Source organism: Triturus cristatus, chromosome 3_1, assembly GCF_964204655.1.
Source record: "Triturus cristatus chromosome 3_1, aTriCri1.1, whole genome shotgun sequence".
Taxonomy (NCBI): Eukaryota; Metazoa; Chordata; class Amphibia; order Caudata; family Salamandridae; genus Triturus; species Triturus cristatus.
The window spans coordinates 27,223,377-27,238,814 of NC_140583.1; positions in this window are offsets into that span (position 1 = coordinate 27,223,377).

Here is a 15,438-nt window from a genome sequence, read left to right on the forward strand (position 1 = left end):
ACTCAAGAAGGTGCACGGTTGGGACTAGCATGGTCCAGGAGACTCACTACATGCAGGGGAGTCAGGGCAGGCCCCGAGCAATTAGGGGAGCCCAAAAGAAACAAGGGTGACCCTCAAGTAGACCTACAGGCGAAAGGCACAGGAGTCGCGAGAGGACCTCAAGAAGCTCACCAAAACATGCAGGCCACGATGCACACGATGTGGTGTGGCCAAAGATTCTTGTCACTGGAGGTGCTATAGGTTGGGGCTACTTGGAGCCCGAAGATCATCTTGCAAAGATGTCAGCAAGCCTTTGCAACTGCAAAGGGACGAAGTACCCAGGGGTTCAGTTATTGCAACCCCCACAAGGGCTACTACCCTCAAACTTGGTGAGATGGTAGAGAAGGCCTCAACAGCTTAGGAAAACCCCCACTTGTGTTGCAGAGCCCAAGGAGTCTAGAGGAGCTCAGGAGCTGCAGACCGGTCCTCTTCCATTGTGGTGCCTGCGAACGTAGGGGAGTGACTCCTTCACTCCAAGCGGCATTGCTTCAGGTGTCTTTGATGCTTCACAGGCCTCGGAAGTTCCTGTATGATGCACAGGCACAGACGATGCAGCAGACTGAAAGGAAGATGAAGTCAGGCCCAAACGAAGTCCAGCGAAGTCCAGAATGCCCAGACGGTAGAAGTACAGTGGTTTCAGTTCTGAATCTTATCCCACGACGTTTCTAGGGACCTACACCCAGGTAAGCCCTTAAGTAAGGGGTTGAGAAGATCTAGGGACCTACACCAAGGTAAGCACTTAAGTACCTTAAGTAAGGGGTTGGGAAGATCTGGGGACCTACACCAAGGTAAGCCCTTAAGTAATATAAGTAAGGGGTTGGGAAGATTCAGGGGACCCTCCCAGGGGGGAGTTTACTCCCATGTCCTTTGCCCATTTTGCGCCCGAGTGGGAGCCAACGGGTCCCAGGACTGGTTTGAACTGCACTATGCGCAAGGATACCAAATGTGCCCCTCATGCAGACTTTCAGGTGATGGCAAGCGCACCCACCCAGCCCTAATACACTAAATCCTGTCTGGGAGGTGGTCACACCTCCTTGTGACAGGATGCCTATTGTTCTGCCTTCCCCTGCGCGAGCTTGGCTCAGCAGTAGGAAGGCAGAAATGTGTGTCTGGTCAGCAGCAACCATTTTGTGCTGTCCGGGACTAGAAGGCTGGTACTAGGAACAACGAGGGGTCTTCTAGTGCTTGGAATCAAACCTCCCACACCATTTACGGTGTGGGGGTATGATTACAACATGTTTGATGCCAAACATGATAGGATTCATTGCAGCTGTTTTCGAGATGGTCATCGTGCGATATCGCGATGTCCCTCTATATAGTATATGGCTGCTTCACTGACAACCCGGGAGAATGGAGTCCGTAGGCTGCAGGGGTGTCCTGCTCATGCAGGGGCACCCTTTCACTTAGAACCAAGCACTTTGCCTTCAGGATTGTAAAGGCCTGCTATAGGGGTGACTTATAGGTTTTAAGTGCAGTGACCCTTAGCTATAGTAAAGCTACATCTTTAGTAAGTGGTGCATGTACCAACTTACACAGGCTGCAATGGCAGGCCTGTAGTTCCATTTTGGATGGTCCCTCATGGGTCGCATAATGCATCCTTCAGCCCTAGGGGTACCTATGCCCTGAGTACATGGGTACCATATACTAGGGACTGACAAGGGTACCCCAGTATCCAACTGGGATGTACTTAGGTACTGAACACAACAGTTTAGGGAGAGAGCAGATCGACTGGGGTCCTGATTAGCAGGATCCCAGTCAGACTAGTCAAAAACAGCATCACATCACGCAAAAAGTGGGGGTAGCCATAAGAAGCTGATCCTACTTTCCTAGTTGTCGACCAATCCTTAAGCCAGGTTTTTGTCAAAAACAATAGATCCCTGGCAGTTTCAGTGAGTATGTTGTAGCTGTTCAAGGCACGTCTGGGTAAGAGCAGCAGTGATAAGACAGACAGAGAAACTAGGGAGAGGCCCATGAGGTTTTAGCATCTGGCACCAAACAAGTCGGTAAAGCAGAGTTAGATAAACTATCTAAGGAGAAAGAACAGCCAGGGCAGCAAAAACCCTCATGCCCAACCAGCCTGTCAGGATCAGTAATACGCTTACAAGAATCCTCGTTCCATTTTGGAAGATCGGACTTAGGAAGAGTTCTCTCTGGAGCATTGTGGCTAGGCTTCCTAGGAGCCTGGCTGGCGCTGCCCGCGATCTGGACGCGGACGGGAGCAGATAGGCTTGCCTTAGGCATGCGGCTGAGCGTGTTCGATGAGCTTCCGGCGCATAGAATCCTTTTTATCAGCACTTGAATCCCAAACACTGGAGCGCACTCCAACCAAAATGGCGCCTCACAGTGGGATTGCGGAAGTGAAAGTGGGAACGACTTGTCCCATGCACTCGTTAAGTGAAGAAAAGCCCACACACTCATTTCCCCCTCTTTTTTACAGCGCCCCTCCCAACAGTGCAATTTTAGGTTACAAATGTGCGAAGCAGTTTTTTAAAACAATTTAATTAGCAGGCAATTCAGAGTAAAAACATTAAAAGCATGAAAAGCACGGCTGACCCCTGCGCGGCTGGCGCACAGAGTCCTGGTTATCACCATGCGCCTCAGAGTGGGATCACAGAAAGCCAACCGGAAGTGAGGGAGGGAGGGGCAGCTTAGCTAAGGTAGAGTCCAAGAAGAGTCCACAGCTGGCCGTCAATATTGTCTTGAACATTGAAGGTCCATAGATCGGACCGGTGGTTTCTATTTTCCAGATCAAGTAACGTCGTTTGGAAGGGAGAAACCTGGTGCGCAAGCAGAGCTCTAGCTGAAAGCGCTTTCGCGCGGTCGCAGATTTTGATCTCATCATCTGCTACCTTCAGAGACAGAGAATCAACGTCTCATTGGATGGGCCTAATGTCTGTGCAGATAGAATCTGTATTCACATGGATACCCTGAATTTCCTCTAAACTCTTATTGAATAGTCCTTCCTGTGAGTCCACTACTAGGGCCTTAGAGGCCGAAGGTGAGAGTTTGCTTCCTTTTGTTTATGTGAGCTGGCGTTGATTTTATTCCGTTGTTGGTGTCTTAAGATAACCAGTAGACGGCAGGAAAAAAGGAAATATTATCGGTGACCCAACAGAGTATATGAGATGAAATGGCCCAGATACAGCGTATTGCCGGATTGCGTCTCCAAGCAAAGAGTAGAAGAGGCCAGCACCGATAGTGTTGGTTGAGTTCTCCAAGCACAGCTGCCGCAGCGGCTCCTCTCAGAGATGGAAACATTCTTCGGGTGAATCTTCACCAGTGTACCAGATGCACAGCGTGGATTGAAGAATCAATACTACACATTGTTAAACATGGAAGAGAACCAGGTCATTCTATGGATTCATACAAGAGACCTGTGATGAACCATAACACATGAGAATCGGATACTCATGGCCACCTGATGATGGGCAATTTTCCAAGAGATGACTCCATTGTTCAGTATCGAGGGATATCACATGAGGCATGTTCTGCTTTTTATTCATCCAGCCCGCACTCGCTCGCGGTTTCAGGGGACTCTCACATAGAGATTACATGTTGTTCCAGCTCATAAGTAAGTAAACGTTAGCCAACCAGTAGCTTTCTAACCTGCACGTCAACCATTTGACAATCTTGCGTGGATTTTTTACTAAGCAACCACAGCGGCTCTTTTCTATGGATTTCACATCAGTCTTCTGCATTTTACTTCATATAAGCACTATCTTCTACAGAGTGTTTTGATTCACTTTCAATACATTGAACCGAGACGTTCACTTCTGTTCACAATTGTTTGGTCATGGGCCTTTCATGCTTTCATTTTTAACATCACTAATAACATTTCAAATTGCCTGGGGTAACATATGTGGAGGCACTTTCATTGCCATCTCTGGGCATTATAAGCGATGTATCTATAATTTTTGGTCTCAATGAAAAACCTGTTGATATTTATTCCGTTCTTTCTTTTTCAGTGGCCCCTGAAGAAGGGATTTGTTCAATCCCGAAACGCGTTGGGCTTGGCTGGGCAATCCAGTTGTAATATGTGTCTTTTTAAACGACTTTGGTATCATCAATTGAAACAGTAACATATTGTCTTTAGCAATTCGTTTGTCTATATGTATATTGCATATCACCAGATGGCGATGAGTACCTGATTCTCATGTGTTATGTTCATTACAGGTCTCTTGTATAAATCCATAGAATGACCTGGTTTTCTTTCATGTTTAACAATGTGACGTATTGATTCTTTAATTCACGCTGTGCGTCTGGTACACTGGTGAAGATTCACCAGAAGAGTCTTTCTATTGTCGTCAGGCTGGCTGCCTTTCACTGGATTGACGCTTCCTGGGTGAAATAGCAACATTTTAGTTGACTTTATGAAATAGGAGGGCGCTGAGCACACGTTCATGTATCCTCTCAGAAATGAGCAGCCCCTTTGATATGTTGGGAGTGGGAAATCTACAAAGCAGGAATACTGCTGAAAATCCCTATAAGAGGGAGGAGTGTAGGCTTTGGGGAGGGGGGCGCTTACCACTGAGAACCCGCGTTCTCTCACTTTCCTTCAGAAAAGCAGGCTGTGTGAGGCAATGCTAAAGAAGAAATATCAGAGAAGCCTCCGTAGCCGCCTGTTCGTTAAAAAATCTATATAAACCCCGCCAGAAAGTCCAGGCTGTTTTGACAATCCGTCACTATAGTCGGAAATGAAATTAGTGACCCCACATCGGTGTAGAAACTTGTCATCCAACAGGTAAGGCACAATGATTAGAGTGCAGCGGCCATCTTGCATCACACGCACTACCGTTTCCAAGAAACTTAGCAACTTTTCTACAAACTTTCTTCCTGAGGAAATCGGCCAGATGCTCCACTGATAGAGCATCAGTGATGGGTGTGACTACACCTGTAGCCCCCGCTACACTTGCAACTAGATGCCAAAATTTGTGGATGCTGTGGCCACTTCGACTCCATGCCGCAGGTACTCCAAGGCAGCAGTTGAAAACGACCTGAGCGATGCCGAAGACGTTCAGGGTGCACAAATCCTTCCTAAACAAAATTCCATCTTAGGCCTTGGACGTCAAGACCCCTTCTCACCACGCCTCCTAGAGTCCTTGGACGCCAGGATTCCTTCTCGCCACGCCTCCCAGAGTCCATGGACGCCAAGACCCCTTCTCGCCACGCCTCCTAGAGTCCATGGACGCCAAGACCCCTTCTCGCCACTCCAGTCTACTCCCAGCTTACACTGAAGGCTGTTCAGTCAGGAAGGTAACTTTTCCACTGGGATAAACCTGGTCCCTATGTCCGACCCACGCACGGTCGCCATCAGCCTCAACATGTGCCGAGGTACTGGCCCAGTACAACCAGGTAACTGCAGTCGAAGCTCAACGCTTTTGGTACAATTTTCATTTAATACTTCAAGAAATTAATATCTACAGTTAACTTTATTAAATTTTATTGTTTTGGCTTCATTTCGTTCATTAACTTATTCTATATTTTTATAAATTGGTGAGAGATATTTATTGTGTTCTGTTTTCAAAGTTTTAACTGTTTTGGTTCCACTAAATGCTTTACATAATTTCTTAAGTTGAGCCTATCTGCTGTGTGCCATAGCTACCAAGGGTTAAACTCAGGTTTAAATGACTGAAACCTTTACTAGACTACCAAGAATAGATCCATCAGTGCTTAGTATGTGAAAGAACGTTCCGGTGCCAGAAGCGCTGCTCAGAAGCATGCACCGTGTGCAGGCGCATGGAATCCCACAGCTGCCTGGTCCTAAACCGCCTGATCCCTCTTTAATCCACAGCCAGACACTCCTTGCCTGTTTATGTCACTCTCGCAGGCTCCTTCTTCCCCATTGGTGCCAGCTTTTATGTTTTTCACTTTCTCCATCTTTCTGCTTTTTGGGGCATATTATCAAGGCCAGGCGGTAATTATAGCTCAGTGCTCTTAGCGCGAGGATAATTATCGCTGGCCAACTTTGAATTTTATCGCCGAGAGAGCGTGCTATCAGCAACGCTTATACAGCGATAATTGCACAGAGTTTGGCGATAGCTTGCTGATAGGGCCTCACATACTTAGCCATGATATCCACCTTCCATAGGATATCATGGCTAAGTCAGTTTCAAAGCAGGCATAAGGAAAGTAGCGATAACAGAGTTTATCGCTACTTTTCTTGCTGCTATGCTTCTTAGCGTGAGGCTTGATAATAGGAGAAATGTCGCTTAGCGACATTTCGCCCGTTGTTCTTGGGAGGAACGCCCACTTTGCATCTCATTAGTGATGCAAAGCTGGGCGTTAAGGGAAAGGGCGAAGAAGCATGGATTCACGCGTTAGCTTGTCCTTGCTAATAGGGCGTTAAAATGATTGCCGCTTTTCGTCCAAAAACGGATGCAAAAGCGGCAATAATTTGTTATCGCCTCGTTGATGCTATGCCCCTTTGTTTTTTCACCCTCTCGTGCTCTCTGAAAATGATGCAGAAGAATAAGTGCCGGTCCCCATCATACGTACAGGTGGGCCCCACCAGCGGCTCAAATTAAGCCCTGAGTTCCATTGTTACTTGTGGTGGACCACCCTCCAACCCAACTACTAATCCACAGTCTCACAAGAGCTGTCTAGAAGACAGATTTCACAACTGAGACGAACGCGACCAGAAATGTTTCAAGCCGCTAGTCCTGCGAGAGAACTTTGATTGCATATTAGTTTATTTAGCTCCCCACTCTATCATATATAAAATTTAGAGAATGCACAGTTTTGTTACAGTTTTTATAATAGTATCGCAGCCTCACATCCACTTATGACTTTACCCAACTCATCTGTTCATGTTTTCTAGTGTCTGCAACTGTTTTAGATCAAGTTTTATGTCACACTGAGGACAAGCTAGGCCACCTACCATAATTAAAGTTTATTTCTGGACCCCATCAGGACATCTACTTTACCAACTTTCACTTCAGTTGATTCCATATCGTTGAGACCTCCATCTGCAGTAACAAGCCTGCTGTGGCACAGGCACTGTCTGTTTGTTTCCTTCGCCACACCTGGGGCGCATCCTTGTGTTACCTGCCAGTTGTTGTCCTCAGACTCATGCGCTTCCCAGAGCCACGAGAAGCTGCACAGTGAGTGACAATGTTCTTCATTGCTACACTCATCCCAAGGACACCACTGATCTTTTATTTATACAGGCTGCTCATTATTTCTCTGGTCTCTAGATTTGAAAATCATGTCCCGTCAGCTGCATCCTTCGGCAGGGGAGTCTTTTCATCACACATCGGGCCCTACTCTACCTGCCACTGGGACAGTTCCGGTGCCTAAGAAGCTCTCATTTGGTCCCATCGTCTGCATCCTTCGGCAGGGGAGTCTTTTCATCACACACCGGGCCCTACTCTACCTGCCGCTGGGACAGTTCCGGTGCCCTAAGAAGCTCTCATTTGGTCCCATCGTCTGCATCCTTCGGCAGGGGAGTCTTTTCATCACACACCGGGCCCTACTCTACCTGCCGCTGGGACAGTTCCGGTGCCCTAAGAAGCTCTCATTTGGTCCCATCGTCTGCATCCTTCGGCAGGGGAGTCTTTTCATCACACACCGGGTCCTACTCTACCTGCCGCTGGGGCAGTTCCGGTGCCCAAAGAAGCTCTCATTTGGTCCCATCGTCTGCATCCTTCGGCATGGGAGTCTTTTCATCACACACCGGGGACTACTCTACCTGCCGCTGGGACAGTTCCCGTGCCCTAAGAAGCTCTCATTTGGTCCCATCGTCTGCATCCTTCGGCAGAGAAGTCTTTTCATCACACACTGGGCCCTACTCTACCTGCCGCTGGGACAGTTCCGGTGCCCTAAGAAGCTCTCATTTGGTCCCATCGTCTGCATCCTTCGGCAGGGGAGTCTTTTCATCACACACTGGCCCCTACTCTACCTGCCACTGGGACAGTTCCGGTGCCTAAGGAGCTCTCATCTGGTCCCATCGACTGCATCCTTCGGTAGACGAGTCTTTTCATCACACACAGGGCCCTACTCTACCTGCCGCTGGGACAGTTCCGGTGCCTAAGGAGCTCTCATCTGGTCCCATCGACTGCATCCTCCGGTAGACGAGCCCTTTCATCACAAACCTGGCCCTACTCTACCTGCCGCTGGGACAGTTCCGGTGCCCTAAGAAGCTCTCATTTGGTCCCATCGTCTGCATCCTTCGGCATGGGAGTCTTTTCATCACACACCGGGCCCTACTCTACCTGCCGCTGGGACAGTTCCGGTGCCCTAAGAAGCTCTCATTTGGTCCCATCGTCTGCATCCTTCGGCAGGGGAGTCTTTCCATCACACACTGGGCCCTACTCTACCTGCCGCTGGGACGGTTCCGGTGCCTAAGGAGCTCTCATTTGGTCCCATCGTCTGCATCCTTTGGTAGACGAGTCTTTTCATCACACACCGGGTCCTACTCTACCTGCTGCTGGGGCAGTTCCGGTGCCCTAAGAAGCTCACATTTGGTCCCATCGTCTGCATTCTTCGGCAGGGGAGTCTTTTCATCACACACTGGGCCCTACTCTACCTGCCGCTGGGACAGTTCCGGTGCCCTAAGAAGCTCTCATTTGGTCCCATCGTCTGCATCCTTCGGCAGGGGAGTCTTTTCATCACACACTGGGCCCTACTCTACCTGCCGCTGGGACAGTTCCGGTGCCCTAAGAAGCTATCATTTGGTCCCATCGTCTGCATCCTTTGGTAGGGGAGTCTTTTCATCAGACACTGGGCCCTAGTCTACGTGCCGCTGGGACAGTTCCGGTGCCCTTAGAAGCTCTCATTTGGTCCCATCGTCTGCATCCTCCGGTGGACGAGTCTTTTCATCACACACCAGGCCCTACTCTACCTGCCGCTGGGACAGTTCCGGAGCCTAAGGAGCTCTCATCTGGTCCCATCGACTGCATCCTCCGGTGGACGAGTCTTTTCATCACACACCAGGCCCTACTCTACCTGCCGCTGGGACAGTTCCGGTGCCCTAAGAAGCTCTCATTGGGTCCCATCGTCTGCATCCTTCGGTGGACGAGTCTTTTCATCACACACTGGGCCCTACACTGCCTGCCGCTGGGAAAGTTCCGGTGCCCTAAGAAGCTCTCATTTGGTCCCATTGTCTGCATTCTTCGGCAGGGGAGTCTTTTCATCACACACTGGGCCCTACTCTACCTGCCGCTGGGACAGTTCCGGTGCCCTAAGAAGCTCTCATTGGGTCCCATCGTCTGCATTCTTCGGTGGACGAGTCATTTCATCACACACTGGGCCCTACTCTACCTGCCGCTGGGACAGTTCCGGTGCCCTAAGAAGCTCTCATTAGGTCCCATCGTCTGCATCCTTCGGTAGGGGAGTCTTATCATCACACACTGAGCCCTACTCTACCTGCCGCTGGGACAGTTCCGGTGCCCTAAGAAGCTCTCATTTGGTCCCATTGTCTGCATCCTACGGCAGGGGAGTCTTTTCATCACACACTGGGCCCTACTCTACCTGCCGCTGGGACAGTTCCGGTGCCCTAAGAAGCTCTCATTTGGTCTCATCGTCTGCATCCTTCGGCAGGGGAGTCTTTTCATCACACACTGGGACCCACACTGCCTGCCGCTGGGACAGTTCCGGTGCCCTAAGAAGCTCTCATTTGGTCCCATTGTCTGCATTCTTCGGCAGGGGAGTCTTTTCATCACACACTGGGCACTACTCTACCTGCCGCTGGGACAGTTCCGGTGCCCTAAGAAGCTCTCATTTGGTCCCATCGTCTGCATCCTTCGGCATGGGAGTCTTTTCATCACATACCGGGCCCTACTCTACCTGCCGCTGGGACAGTTCCGGTGCCCTAAGAAGCTCTCATTTGGTCCCATCGTCTGCATCCTTCGGCAGGAGAGTCTTTTCATCAGACACTGGGCCCTAGTCTACGTGCCGCTGAGACAGTTCCGGTGCCCTTAGAAGCTCTCATTTGGTCCCATTGTCTGCATCCTTCGGCAGGGGAGTCTTTTCATCACACACCGGGCCCTACTCTACCTGCCGCTGGGACAGTTCCGGAGCCTAAGGAGCTCTCATCTGGTCCCATCGACTGCATCCTCCGGTGGACGAGTCTTTTCATCACACACCAGGCCCTACTCTACCTGCCGCTGGGACAGTTCCGGTGCCCTAAGAAGCTCTCATTGGGTCCCATCGTCTGCATCCTTCGGTGGACGAGTCTTTTCATCACACACTGGGCCCTACACTGCCTGCCGCTGGGAAAGTTCCGGTGCCCTAAGAAGCTCTCATTTGGTCCCATTGTCTGCATTCTTCGGCAGGGGAGTCTTTTCATCACACACTGGGCCCTACTCTACCTGCCGCTGGGACAGTTCCGGTGCCCTAAGAAGCTCTCATTGGGTCCCATCGTCTGCATTCTTCGGTGGACGAGTCATTTCATCACACACTGGGCCCTACTCTACCTGCCGCTGGGACAGTTCCGGTGCCCTAAGAAGCTCTCATTAGGTCCCATCGTCTGCATCCTTCGGTAGGGGAGTCTTATCATCACACACTGAGCCCTACTCTACCTGCCGCTGGGACAGTTCCGGTGCCCTAAGAAGCTCTCATTTGGTCCCATTGTCTGCATCCTACGGCAGGGGAGTCTTTTCATCACACACTGGGCCCTACTCTACCTGCCGCTGGGACAGTTCCGGTGCCCTAAGAAGCTCTCATTTGGTCTCATCGTCTGCATCCTTCGGCAGGGGAGTCTTTTCATCACAAACCGGGCCCTACTCTACCTGCCGCTGGGACAGTTCCGGTGCCCTAAGAAGCTCTCATTTGGTCCCATCGTCTGCATCCTTCGGCATGGGAGTCTTTTCATCACACACCGGGCCCTACTCTACCTGCCGCTGGGACAGTTCCGGTGCCCTAAGAAGCTCTCATTTGGTCCCATCGTCTGCAACCTTCGGCATGGGAGTCTTTTCATCACACACCGGGCCCTACTCTACCTGCCGCTGGGACAGTTCCGGTGCCCTCAGAAGCTCTCATTGGGTCCCATCGTCTGCATCCTTCGGCAGGGGAGTCTTCATCACACATTGGGCCCTACTCTACCTGCTGCTGGGACAGTTCCGGTGCCCTAAGAAGCTCTCATTTGGTCTCATCGTCTGCATTCTTCGGCAGGGGAGTCTTTTCATCACACACTGGGCACTACTCTACCTGCCGCTGGGACAGTTCCGGTGCCCTAAGAAGCTCTCATTTGGTCCCATCGTCTGCATCCTTCGGCATGGGAGTCTTTTCATCACATACCGGGCCCTACTCTACCTGCCGCTGGGACAGTTCCGGTGCCCTAAGAAGCTCTCATTTGGTCCCATCGTCTGCATCCTTCGGCAGGAGAGTCTTTTCATCAGACACTGGGCCCTAGTCTACGTGCCGCTGGGACAGTTCCGGTGCCCTTAGAAGCTCTCATTTGGTCCCATTGTCTGCATCCTTCGGCAGGGGAGTCTTTTCATCACACACCGGGCCCTACTCTACCTGCAGCTGGGACAGTTCCGGTGCCCTAAGAAGCTCTCATTTGTTCCCATCGTCTGCATCCTTCGGCATGGGAGTCTTTTCATCACACCCCGGGCCCTACTCTACCTGCCGCTGGGACAGTTCCGGTGCCCTAAGAAGCTCTCATTGGGTCTTATTGTCTGCATCCTTCGGCATGGGAGTCTTTTCATCACACACCGGGCCCTACTCTACCTGCCGCTGGGACAGTTCCGGTGCCCTAAGAAGCTCTCATTTGGTCCCATCGTCTGCATCCTTCGGCATGGGAGTCTTTTCATCACACACCGGGCCCTACTCTACCTGCCGCTGGGACAGTTCCGGTGCCCTCAGAAGCTCTCATTGGGTCCCATCGTCTGCATCCTTCGGCAGGGGAGTCTTCATCACACATTGGGCCCTACTCTACCTGTCGCTGGGACAGTTCCGTGCCCTCAGAAGCTCTCATTGGGTCCCATCATCTGCGTCCTTCGGTGGACGAGTCTTTTCAATACACATCGGGCCCTACTCTACCTGCCGCTGGGACAGTTCCGGTGCCCTAAGAAGCTCTCATTTGGTCCCATTGTCTGCATCCTTCAGTGGACGAGTCTTTTCAACACACATCGGGCCCTACTCTACCTGCCGCTGGGACAGTTCCGGTGCCCTAAGAAGGTCTCATTGGGTCCCATCGTCTGCATCCTACGGCAGGGGAGTCTTTTCATCACACACCGGGCCCTACTCTACATGCCGCTGGGACAGTTCCGGTGCCCTCAGAAGCTCTCATTGGGTCCCATCGTCTGCATCCTTCGGCAGGGGAGTCTTCATCACACATTGGGCCCTACTCTACCTGTCGCTGGGACAGTTCCGTGCCCTCAGAAGCTCTCATTGGGTCCCATCATCTGCGTCCTTCGGTGGACGAGTCTTTTCAACACACATCGGGCCCTACTCTACCTGCCGCTGGGACAGTTCCGGTGCCCTAAGAAGCTCTCATTTGGTCCCATCGTCTGCATCCTTCAGTGGACGAGTCTTTTCAACACACATCGGGCCCTACTCTACCTGCCGCTGGGACAGTTCCGGTGCCCTAAGAAGCTCTCATTTGGTCCCATCGTCTGCATCCTTCGGCAGGAGAGTCTTTTCATCACATACCGGGCCCTACTCTACCTGCCGCTGGGACAGTTCCGGTGCCCTTAGAAGCTCTCATTTGGTCCCATCGTCTGCATCCTTCGTCAGGGGAGTCTTTTCATCACACACCGGGCCCTACTCTACCTGCCGCTGGGACAGTTCCGGTGCGCAGATCAGCTCTCTGTTTGTAATTCTTTTGCTTCTTTGTATACTCTTGGTTTTATGCTGTTGTTCCAAAGTTTAAAGTTGCAGTTCTAGAACGCTGATGTCTGCAGCTTGTCTGTGTTTGTCCCCGTTATTACATCCATGTGAGGTCACCTATCTCCAGTGTGACACGGCGGAGCAGAGAGTCAACCCGTCATCAGCAATACTCGCCTAACTGTTAATTAATTTTACCCACACACATTTGCTGCTCTTCTGAAGAGTGTTTGCAGCCGCGCAGCACTGAAGGGAGCGCCGAGAGCTCATTAAAAGTGTGATCCTGTGGCGGGGTCGCCACTGAGGGTTCCGCTGAGCATCCCTGGGCTCGGGGCTCTGCTGACGGGTGGCAGCTTGGACTTGGCTCCCAGGGGGCATCTGACCTGATGAGTGCAGAGAGATGAAATCTGCATTGTCACGGCACAGTGCTCGAACTCTTTTAATGACTGCACTTTCTTCCAAAAGACTGATGTTTTGCCGTGTCCCCCGTTATGAGTGTGTATTTCACCCTCTGATCTTCCTTCCCCTGTTCTGTCCTGTCCTCTCTTCAACCCCTTCTCTCTTCTGTTCACTTCACACTGATGTCTTGCACCTTCAGCACGGTGAGTTCTTGCTTCCCTCCCTCGCCTTCCACTTCCTACCATGGGTCTGTTTCAGGACCCACTCGTGATACACTCAGAAGGCGGATTCCACGACTCAATCTTTTATCAGTTTCAGGGACCAAAACTGGACGCACTTCACCTGACTCTCTTAACTGAACAGAAAACACTTAGGGGCCCATTAGGATGGCGGGCGGACTTTCGTTCGCCCACCAGCCACCCTAGCGGTGCTGGGACCAGTCGCCAGTGGTACGGCATCCTCTATTCCCAGCATTGTGGCGGGCGGTGCACACAGCACTGGCTGCCATAATGCTGGGAATCCATGTTGTGCATTGTCATGCACAGGGTGACAGGCACCGCACGGTGCCAGTCACCTTGTCTACTGGCTACCACACTGCTGCACTTGCGCTTGCATTAGCGCTGTGTTTTTTAGCATTTCCTTGTTTTGTATTTGTGTTTGAGATTGTGTTGAACTTACCCCTGTTTTTAAGTTCTCGCTTGCAGCTCGCGCTCCTTATTCCCCTCACTGCATTTAAAAGAAGGCATTTTTGCCAGAAGCACCACCACTTTGGTGGGTCCGGGTCCCGGGGGCGAACTTTGGTGGGCGCCATTTTGGATTGGGGCACTTGATCCGGCGGCGGCCGCCATCTTGGAGCGGACTCACGCGCTAAGGGCTTATTGGAGCGCCTATTTAAAGTCGCTTTTTCCCGCGCAGCGGGACGCGCAAGTGGACGCCTTCGCTTAGCCTGAGTAGTGCCGGAGTCCTGCCCGTCTGCGCCCGTCAGCGTCCCGGAGGCGCCGGGGCGGCGGTGGACTGCGGCCCGGTAAGCCTCGGACGAGGATGATCTGTTACACCTCAGCTACGCTGCGCGCCCTGCAGACTGTTTCTTGTTCTTGTCGCTCTGTTTTCCCGGGCCGTGTCAAGGGTAAACGGCGTTGCCCGGGCTGTGGCTGGTAGCCTGTGTGGACTCCTGTCACCGTCCACCGACCAGCAGTGGCTCGTGTTAAACATCTGTGCCTGCTGCTCAATACGAGGTCAGTAGGTAGCCATGCCCTGTACATTTATGATCTCCTTGTCAGGGAAAATCCATTATGTCTTCTACTGACTGAAACCTGGTTGGGCGAGGAGTCCAATCCGGACATTTTCTCAGCCATTCCTCCGGCGTATAATATCTTCCGGCAGGACAGAGCGAAGGGAAGGGGTGGCGGGGTTGCTGTGGTGGTGAAGAAGAGCGTGTCCTGCTCAGTTCTCCCCCTGAATCCCATCGGGGGTTCCGAGTCCCTTGCCTTTACGCTCAGACTGTCCCCGTGCCAAGCTCTGAAGGGGCTGCTGGTATACAGGCCGCCTGGCCCTGTGGGTTCCTTTCTGGATGACCTGCAGATGGCCATTTCCGAACTGGCGCTGTCCACACAGCATTGTGTGGTGGCGGGCGACTTCAATTTCCATCTTGACGTGGTGGACGATTCGGACTCAACTAAATTGCTGGATATCACATCCCCGCTGGGCCTTGTACCTTTTGTGATGGGTCCTACACATGAGAAAGGGCATACCCTGGACCAAGTGTTTTCGTCGGTCCCGATTGTTGATATCGAAACCCTGCCCGTGCTCTGGACGGATCACAGGCTGATTAGGTTCTCCGTGTTGGAGAACGGGCGAACGAACAGCAGCGCCCCCATACTGCCCAGACCAGCTGTGAGAGCGTTGCATAGAGTGACGCCCGATATGCTGGAGCAGGCGCTTGTGGATCATCCATGCCCCTTCTCGGGCGATTTGGAACGGGACACTGAGGCTCTGCAGCTGTGGCTGACTGAAAGGTTGAATGATCTTGCCCCAAGGGCGGCCCCCCGGTCCACGGCAATACGGCGATCTGCGCCGTGGTTTACGGAGGCGCTGCGCGTGGCTCGCAGCCAATGTAAGGTTGCTGAGCGGGCCTGGCGCCTTCAGTATGACGGGAAGGCCAAACTTGCCTATAGGTCGGCTGTGAAGGCTTATCACCGGGACATCCTGTGTGCAAAGAAGGAATATCTTGCT